Source organism: Theropithecus gelada, chromosome 9, assembly GCF_003255815.1.
Source record: "Theropithecus gelada isolate Dixy chromosome 9, Tgel_1.0, whole genome shotgun sequence".
Taxonomy (NCBI): Eukaryota; Metazoa; Chordata; class Mammalia; order Primates; family Cercopithecidae; genus Theropithecus; species Theropithecus gelada.
This window is the reverse complement of record NC_037677.1, coordinates 90,862,055-90,871,381: the sequence shown is the minus strand read 5'-3', so window position 1 is coordinate 90,871,381 and position 9,327 is coordinate 90,862,055. Positions and strand designations below refer to the sequence as shown.

The following is a 9,327-nucleotide window of genomic DNA, read 5'->3' as shown; positions in this document are numbered from 1 at the left end:
GGGGGGAAAGAGAAAGACTCCGTCTCAAAAAAAAAAAAAAAAAAAGAAAATGTTAAAAGAAGTTCTTCTTAAAGAAGATATTTTTCTTTTTCTTCTTTTTTGTTTTTTTTTTTGTTTGTTTTTTGTTTTTTGTTTTGAGACAGAGTCTCACTCTGTTGCGCAGGCTGGAGTGCAGTGGCGTGATCTCAGCTCACCTCAACCTCCGCCTCCTGGGTTCAAGCGATTCTCCTGTCTCAGCCTCCCAAGTAGTTGGGATTACAGGCATGTGCCATCATGCCCGGCTAATTTTTGTATTTTTAGTGGAGACAGGGTTTCACCATTTTGGTCAGGCAGGTCTCAAATTTTTCTTATTCTTAATTGATCTAATAGAAAACAGTTTTCTTATTCTATTTTCTGTTGCTTATAACAGAATACCTAAAATTCAAAGGAATTTATTTCTTAACAGTTACAGAGGGTGAGAGGTCCAAGGTCAAGGGGCTACATCTAATGAGAGCCCTCTTGCTGATGGGGACGCTCTGTAGAATCCTGAGGTGGTGCAGAGCATCATGCGGTGAGGGGCTGAGCATGCTAGCTCAGATCTTGCTTCCTCTTCTTATAAAGTCACTAGTCCCATTCCTATGATAATCCAATAATCCATTAATCTGTTAATGGATTAATCCTGTAAAATAGAGTAATCCTCTTAAAGAATTAATCGCCTCTTAAAGGCCCCACCTCTCAATACTGCCACAGTGGGGATTGCATTTCAACATAAATTTTAGAGGGCATAAACATTCAAACCATAGCAACAGTTTACTCAAAATAATAGCAGCAATAAGGTGTTTAATTATGTATGCTCGTGTGTGTATGCTCACACGCGAGTAAAACGAATGGCAGTAATAAAAGGGATGGGCAGCAGGAATTAGGAATGTTTTGTTATTACAAGGTATTTGCATTACACATGAAACTCCACTTTCAGGTATAGTGTTACCTGAAAGTGGAGTTGGCTTAGCTATAAATACATACTGCAAACTCCAGGACAACCACCAAAAAAAGTTTTAAAAAAAGAAGTATAACTGATATGCTAAGAAATGGGAGAAAATGGAATCATATAAAATGTTCAATTAAAACTAAAGACTGAAAAGATGTGGAAGACAAAACCGGAAACAAATTATAAAGGCAACAACTAACAAACAGTAACAGAAATGAGAAATAATAATCCAACTATATCAATAATCACTTTAAATATCAATGGTCTAAATGCACCAATTAAAACACAGAGAGGCCAAGCACAGTGGCTCATACCTATAATCCCAGAACTTTTGTAGGACACAGCGGGAGGACCATTTGAGGCCGAGAGTTTGAGGCTGCAGTGAGCTATGATTGCACCACTGCACTCCAGCCTGGGCAACAGAGCAAGATTCTGTCTCAAAAATAAAACAAAACAAACAAACAAATGAAAAAATAGAGACTGTCAAAGTGTATCACAAAACAAGGCCCAGCCATATGTTGTCTACAAAAAAACTCTAAGTTGAACAATAAGAACACATGGATACAGGAAGAAGAACAACACACACACACAGGGGCCTGTCAGGGGGTCGGGGGACAAGGGGAGGGAGAGCATTAGGACAAATACCTAATGCATTCAGATGTTAAAACATAAATGACGGGTTGATAGGTGCAGCAAACAACCATGACACATGCACACCTACATAACAAACCTGCACATTCAGCACATGTATCCTGGAACTTAAAAGTAAAATTAAGTTAAATTTTTAAAAACTCCACTTTAACTATAAAGGCACATATAGATTAAAAGACAAGGGATGGAGAAAGATATACCATCCCAACACTAATCAAAGACAACAGGAGTAGCTATAGTAATCTTGGACAGAGCAGACTTCACAGCAAGGAAATTTATCAGGAATAAAGAAGGGCATTACATAATAAAGTGGTTAATAATCCAAGAAGACATAACAATTCTTATCATGTATGCAACTAAAAACAGAGTGGTCAAAATACATGAGGCAAAAACAGGTAGAACTACAAGGAGAAACAGATGAATCTACTATTACACTGGAAAACTTTAAAGCCTCCATCAGAAATAGACAGATCCAGCAGTCGGAAAATCAGTAAGGACATAGCTGAACTCAACAGTACCATCAGTCAACTGCATGTAATTGACATCTGTAGACTACTACATCCAACAACAGCAGATGAAACATTCTTCTCAAGCTAACATGGAACATCGACCAATACAGACTACATTCTAGGCCACAAAATACACCTTAACAAGTTTAAAATAACAGAAATCATAAAATGTCTGCTCTCAGATCTCAATGAAATTAAACTAGAAATTGACAGAGAGAGATTCCTGAAAAATCCCCAAATACTTGGAGATTAAACAACACACTTCTAAATAACACATGTGTCAAAGGAGAAATCTTAAGGGTAATTTTAAAATATTTTTAACTATAGGAAAATGAAAATACAACTTATGAAATTTGTGAGATGCAGCAAATACAGTATTAGAGGCAAAAGTATTGCTTTGAATGAATATATGAGAAAAGAAGATCTAAAATCAATCATCTAAGCTTCCACCTTAACAAGAAAAATTCGAGCTAATTAATTACAAAGGAAGCAGAAAAAAATAAATAAAAATAAAGAGCAGGAATCAATAAAATTAAAAACAGGAAGTCAGTAGAGAAAAATCAACAAAACCAAAAGCTAACAGTTCTTTAAAGAGAACAATAAAATTGATAATCCTCTTGCTAGGATAACTAAGAGAAAAAAAAAAAAAAGACACAAATTACCAATATCAGAAATGAAAGTGGAGACATCACTACAGAGCCCAAGGATGTTAAAAAGGATAATGAAGAAATATTATGAACAATTCTTTTTTTTTTTTTTTGAGATAGAGTCTTGTGCTCTGTTGTCCAGGTGCTATCCTGGCTCACTGGAACTTCCACTTCCCGGGTTCAAGCGATTCTCCTGCCTCAGCCTCCCAAGGAGTTGGCCGACTACAGGCGCATGCCACCACGTACAGCTATTTTTTTAAATTAATATTTTTAGTACAGCTAATATTTTTAGTACAGACAGGGTTTCACCACGTTGGCCAGGCTGGTCTCGAACTTCTGACCTCAAGTGATCCACCCGCCTTGGCCTCCCAAAGTGCTGAGATTACAGGCATGAGCTACCACACCTGGCCTGTTATGAACAATTCTATGCCCAAAATTTGATAACCTGAATGAAATGAACCAATTCCTTGAAATATACCCAAACTAACATAAGAAGAAATTGAATCAATAATTAATAATCTTCCAAAACAGAAAGCACAGACCCAGATGGGTTCACTGATGAATTCCACCAAATATTTAAGGAAGAAATTGTATCAATTATCTATAATCTCTTCCATAAGATAGATGGAGAGGAAATACTTCATCACTCATTATATGAAGCCAGCATTACTCTAATACCAAAACTAGACAAAGGCATTACCAAAACAGAAACATACAGACCAGTATCTCTTATGAACGTAAATGCAAAAAATCCTCAAGAAAATATTAGCAAATCTAATCCAACAATGTATAAAAAGAATTCTATACCATGACCATGTGGAATTTATCCTAGGTATGCACAACTGGTTCAATGTTAAAAAAAAAAAATCAATTAATTTAATCAATTGCATCAAGAGGCTAAAGAACAAAAATCACATGATAAAACATCAATAGACGTTGGAAAAGCATTTGACAACATCCAACACCATTCATGATGAAACTTCTCAGTAAACTAGGAATAGATGGGAACTTCCTCAACTTGATAAAGAAAATCTACAAAAAACCTATAGCTAACATTATACTTAATGGTGAGAAGCTAGAAGCTGTCTCTCTAAGATCAAGAACAAGGCAAGGATGTCCCCACTCATCACTGCTTTTCAACATTGTTCTAGAAGTCCTAGTTAATGCAATAGAAAAAGGAAATAAAAGTTACACTAATTAGGAAAGAAGAAATAAAATTGTCTTTGTTTACAGATGACATGATTGTCTGTGGAGAAAGTCCAAAAATATCAACAGAAAACTTTTAGAACTAATAAGCAATAACAGTAAGTTTACAAGATAGAAGGCTAATGTACAAAAGTCAATCACTTTCTTACAATATAACAGCAATGAACAAGTAAAATTTAAAATTTAAAACATAATACCATAAAAATGAAATACTTAGGTATAAGTCTATCAAAATATATGCAAGATCCGTATGAGGAAAAGTACAAAACTCTAACGAAAGATAAAAAGAAGAACAAAACAAACGAAGAGATGTTCCACGTTTATGATTAAGAAGACTCACCGGGTGTGGTGGCTCTCGCCTGTAATGTCAGCACTTTGGGAGGTCAAGGCAGGTGGATCACCTGAGGTCAGGAGTTCAAGACAAGCCTGACCAGCATGGAGAAACCCCGTCTCTACTAAAAATACAAAATCAGCCCAGCGTAGTGGTGCATGCCTATAATCCCAGCTACTCAGGAGGCTGAGGCAGGACAATTGCTTGAACCCGGGAGGCAGAGGTTGCAGTGAGCTGAGATCGCGCCATTGCACTCCAGCCTGGGCAACAAGAGCGAAACTCTGTCTCAAAAAAAAAAAGACTCAACGTCATTTAGATGTCAGCTTTTCTCAACTTGATCTACAGATTCAACACAATCCCAATCAAAATCTCAGCAAATTATTTTGGGAATGATAAACTGATTCTAAAGTTACACAGAGAGACAAAAGACCCAGAATAGCCAACTCAATATTGAAGAAAAAGTCAGAGGACTGACACTACTAGAATTCAAGACTTACGAAAAGGCTACAATAATTAAGACAGTGTGGCACTGGAGAAAGAGCAGACAAATAGGTCAATGGAACAGAATAGAGATCCCAGAAATAAGCCCACATAAATATAGTCAACTGATCTTTGACAAAGGAGCAAAGGCAATACAATGGAGCAAAGATACGCATTTCAACAAATGGTACTGGAACAACTGGACATTGACAGCCAAAAAAAAAAAAAATCAATCTACACACAGACCTTACATCCATCATAAAAATTAACTCAAAATGGTTTACAGACCTAAATGTAAAGTATAAAACTATACAACTCCTAGAAGATAACACAGAAAATTTAGATGGCCTTGAGTATAGTGATGACTTTTTAGATCAATACTAAAGGCATGATCTACAAAAAAATAAAAATTAAAATACAGTAGTCCCCCTTACCCTTGGGAAATATGTTCTAAGACCCCCAGCGGATGCCTGAAACCATGGATAATACTTAACCCTGTATGTGCTTCTTTCCTATACATATGATAATGTTTTATCAACTTTATAAATTTATAAACTAGACATAGTAAGACATTAACAATAAAATAGAGAAATTATAACAAAATACTATAATAAAAGTTATATGAATGTGTTCTCTCGCTCTCATACACACACACTCACACATGCACACATACACAAACACACAAAATATCTTAATATTTTCAGACTGCAGCTGACCATGGGTAACCAAAACTGTGGAAAGTGAAACTGTGATAAGGGGAGACTACTATAATTGATAAGCTGGAGTTCACTAAAATGTAAAATTTCTGCTCTGTGAAAAGACAAGCCATAGAAAGACAGAACATATTTGCCAAAGGTATGCCTGACAAAGGACTGTTATCCAAAATAGACAAAGAACTCTTAAAACTCAACAATAAGAAATTGAACAATCTGATTTTAAAATGAGCAAAAGACCTGTATATCATCAAAGAAGATATACAGATGGCAAGTAAGCATGTGAAGAGATGTTCAACATCGTATGTCATTAGGGAATTGCAAATTAAGACAATGAGACACCACTACACAGTTATGAGAATGACCAAAATTCGAAACACTGACAGCAGCAAATACTGGAGAAAATGTGGTGCAAGAGGAACTCTCATTTAATGCTGCTGGGAATGCACAAGGGGACCAACACTTTGGAAGATATCTTGCTAGCTTCTTGCAAAACTAAACATATTCTTATGATCCAGCAGTCACTTCCTTCGGTATTTACCAAAATGAACTAAAAACATAAAACCACACAAAAAAATTGCACGCATAAGTTTAGAGAAGACTTATTAACAGCAGCCAAAACTTGGAAGCAACTAAGACGTCCTTCAGTAGGTGAATGCGTAAATAAACTGTGGTGTTCCCAGACAATAGAATATTACTCAGCACTAAAAAGAAATGAGCTATCAAGCTATGGAAAAGCATGGAGGAAATATAAATGCATATTACTAAGTGAAAGAAACCAACCTGAAACAGCTAAATACTGTCTGGTTCCAATTACATAATAGTCTGGAAAAGGCAAAACTATGGAGACAAGAAAAAGATCTGTGGTTTCCAGAGGATTGGGGGAGGGAAGGATGACTACACACAGCTCAATTTTTAGTGTAGTGAAACTATGCTGTGTAATACTACAATGATAGATACATGTCATTATACATTTGTCTAAAGCCATAAAATGTACAACACTGGGAATGAATGATACCGTAAACTACAGACTTTGAGTGACAGTGTGTCAATGTAAGTTCATTGGTTATAAAAAAAAATGATCCACTGCGGTGCAAGATGCTGACAGTGAAGGAGGTTGTGTGTATGTGGGGACAGGAGTTATATGGAACACTCTGTACTTTCTCCTCAAATCTGCTATGAACCTACAACTGCCATAGTTTTTACATTTAAATATATATATATATATATATATATATATATATATATATATGCAGATCTAATCCAGAAATAAGCAAGGTGAATAATAACTGTGACTGATCATAGTTTATTCCTGGAATGCAAAGTTGGTTTAACAACCAAAAACTAACTTACACAACTTAATAATTTTTAAAAATGATCAAAAGAGTCGGCACTTGAGTTTTGCCTCATATGAATGGACCAACAGCTAGACATATACTGCCCAAGAAACACTCATCAAATCTCTGAAGGATGACATCATGTTAGCCTTCAAACTGCTTTCCATACATGATGTCTCAAATATTATATGTTTGAAATATTACACCGAGCAGTCAAGCAAAGGTAACTGGGCACACAAAGAGGTAAGGTAACACCTGCTAGCCAAAACTAGCAGAAACAATATTTGATATAAGCAGACCTATAGGAGTTCCAGATGCTGGAATTTCCAGACATATGAAATAGCTATACTTACTATGTTCAAGGAGATAAAGGCCAAGCTTGAAATTTCAGCAGGGAACAGTAAACTGAAAAAAGTGATACAGTAGATTTGAAAAAGAACCAGCTAGGAACACAAGAATTAAAAACACATAAAATTGACATGAGGAACTCAATGTATGCAGCCAATGTATTCTTAACACATTCTCTAGGTAGTTCTAATCATCCACTGTGTTTGAAAATTAGAATAATAATTATTTTAAAAATCTTAACAGCCTTGTCCTCAAATCCACTGTTCTTTTTTTAACCTTTTTAAGATGTTTTTATTGGTTTAATTTACACATAATAATTTTACCTACTTACGGGGTACATAGTGATGTTTTGATACATATAATGTATGGTGATCAGATCAGGGTAATTACCACATCCATCATCTCAAACATGTATCATTTCTTTGTGTTGCGAATATTCAATATCCTCCTTCTTGCTATTTAAAACTGTATATTATTGGTAACTATGGTCATTCAACAATGGTATGAAACACTAGAACTTATTCCTTCTATCTAGCTGGAATTTTTTATTCTTTAACAAATCTCTCCCTAACATGCAGCCCCCACCACCACTTTCCTCCTACCCTTTCCAGTCTTTAATATCCTCTGTTACATTTTTTACTTCTATGGGATCAACTTTCTTTCTTGGGTCCCACATATAAGTGAGAACTTGTGGTGTTTAACTTTCCATTTCTGGCTTATTTCACTTAACATAATGTCCTCCAGTTCCACTCATGTTGTCACAAATGACAAGATTTCATTCTTTTTTATGGCTGAATAGTATACGATTGTGTATATATACCACATTTTCTTTATCCATGCATCTGTTGTTGGGATACCGAGGCTGATTCCATATGTTGGCTATTAGGGATAGTTCTGCAATAAACATGGGGGTGCAGATGCCTCCTTGATATACTGATTTCCTTTCGTTTGGATAAACGCCCAGTAGCGGGATTGCTGGATCATTACTGTTTTCTAATCCAGCTCCTAGAATGCCTCCAGAATTATTTTTCTAATACATAAATTTGATATCTCAGTACCTTATTTAAAAGTATTTTAGGGCCGGGCGCGGTGGCTCAAGCCTGTAATCCCAGCACTTTGGGAGGCCAAGGCGGGTGGATCACGAGGTCAGGAGGTCGAGACCATCCTGGCTAACATGGTGAAACTCCGTCTCTACTAAAAATACAAAAAACTAGCCAGGCGTGGTGGCGGGCGCCTGTAGTACCAGCTACTCGGAGGCTGAGGCAGGAGAATGGCGTGAACCTGGGAGGCGGAGCTTGCAGTGAGCCGAGATCGTGCCACTGCACTCCAGTCTGGGTGACACAGCACAAGACTCCGTCTCAAAAAAAAAAAAAAAAAAGTATTTTAGATAAAACCCAATTCTCTAGCCTCATGGCTAATGAGCCTTCACCATCTACCCTGTATCTTTGATATACTGTCCTATTAGCTAAACAGATCCTATTCATTCCTGTTTGCTTTTTCAATTTCCTCTATCTAGACTGGCTTTCCCCATCTTGTCTGCCTGCTTAATTCCTACTAATACACTTAGGAACACAATTTGCATGTCATCTCTGAGAAAAATAAATCACTCTTTCAACTGTACTCTCATACTCTGTCACAGCTCTACTAAAACACTTACCATACAATATTATAGTTACATATGAAATTCTCTTCTATCCCTTGTCCCCTGCAGTTATACTGAAATAACTCAAAGGCTAGGAGATATATATATATATGTGTGTGTGTCAAGAACCTAAATTATACCTATTGCATTAAACATAATATTTGTTGAATAAATAATTCATGGAAATAAGCCAGAAAATCTTAGGAAATCTAAGATCAATTCAAGAATTCTGTCCTTCAAGTTCTCCTATAGAAAAGGCCTAGAGTTTACTATTAGGTCACACATTGAACTGGCAGCAGAATGGTATTCTACCACACTTTGATGCCTTGCATTTTGTAGCTAAAGCGATTTACCAGAAAAATGTACCAGGAGGGAAATATGTGAAAAGATCAGACTGGATTCAAAGGGAGAGTGGCAAGAATCTTTGAATAGCTGTCTAAATAAATAAAATATGGGGATTGACAAGAAGAAAGAATAGTAGCATAGAAGCTTCTCC

The 9,327-nt window shown here is 36.2% G+C and overlaps 1 protein-coding gene across 1 annotated transcript in view; it reads right to left on the bottom strand.

Moving 5' to 3' along the window:
- The window catches only part of TBC1D12 (TBC1 domain family member 12), a 150,765-nt gene that overhangs the window by 87,204 nt on the left and 54,234 nt on the right, over positions 1-9,327 (bottom strand). The window lies entirely within an intron of this gene.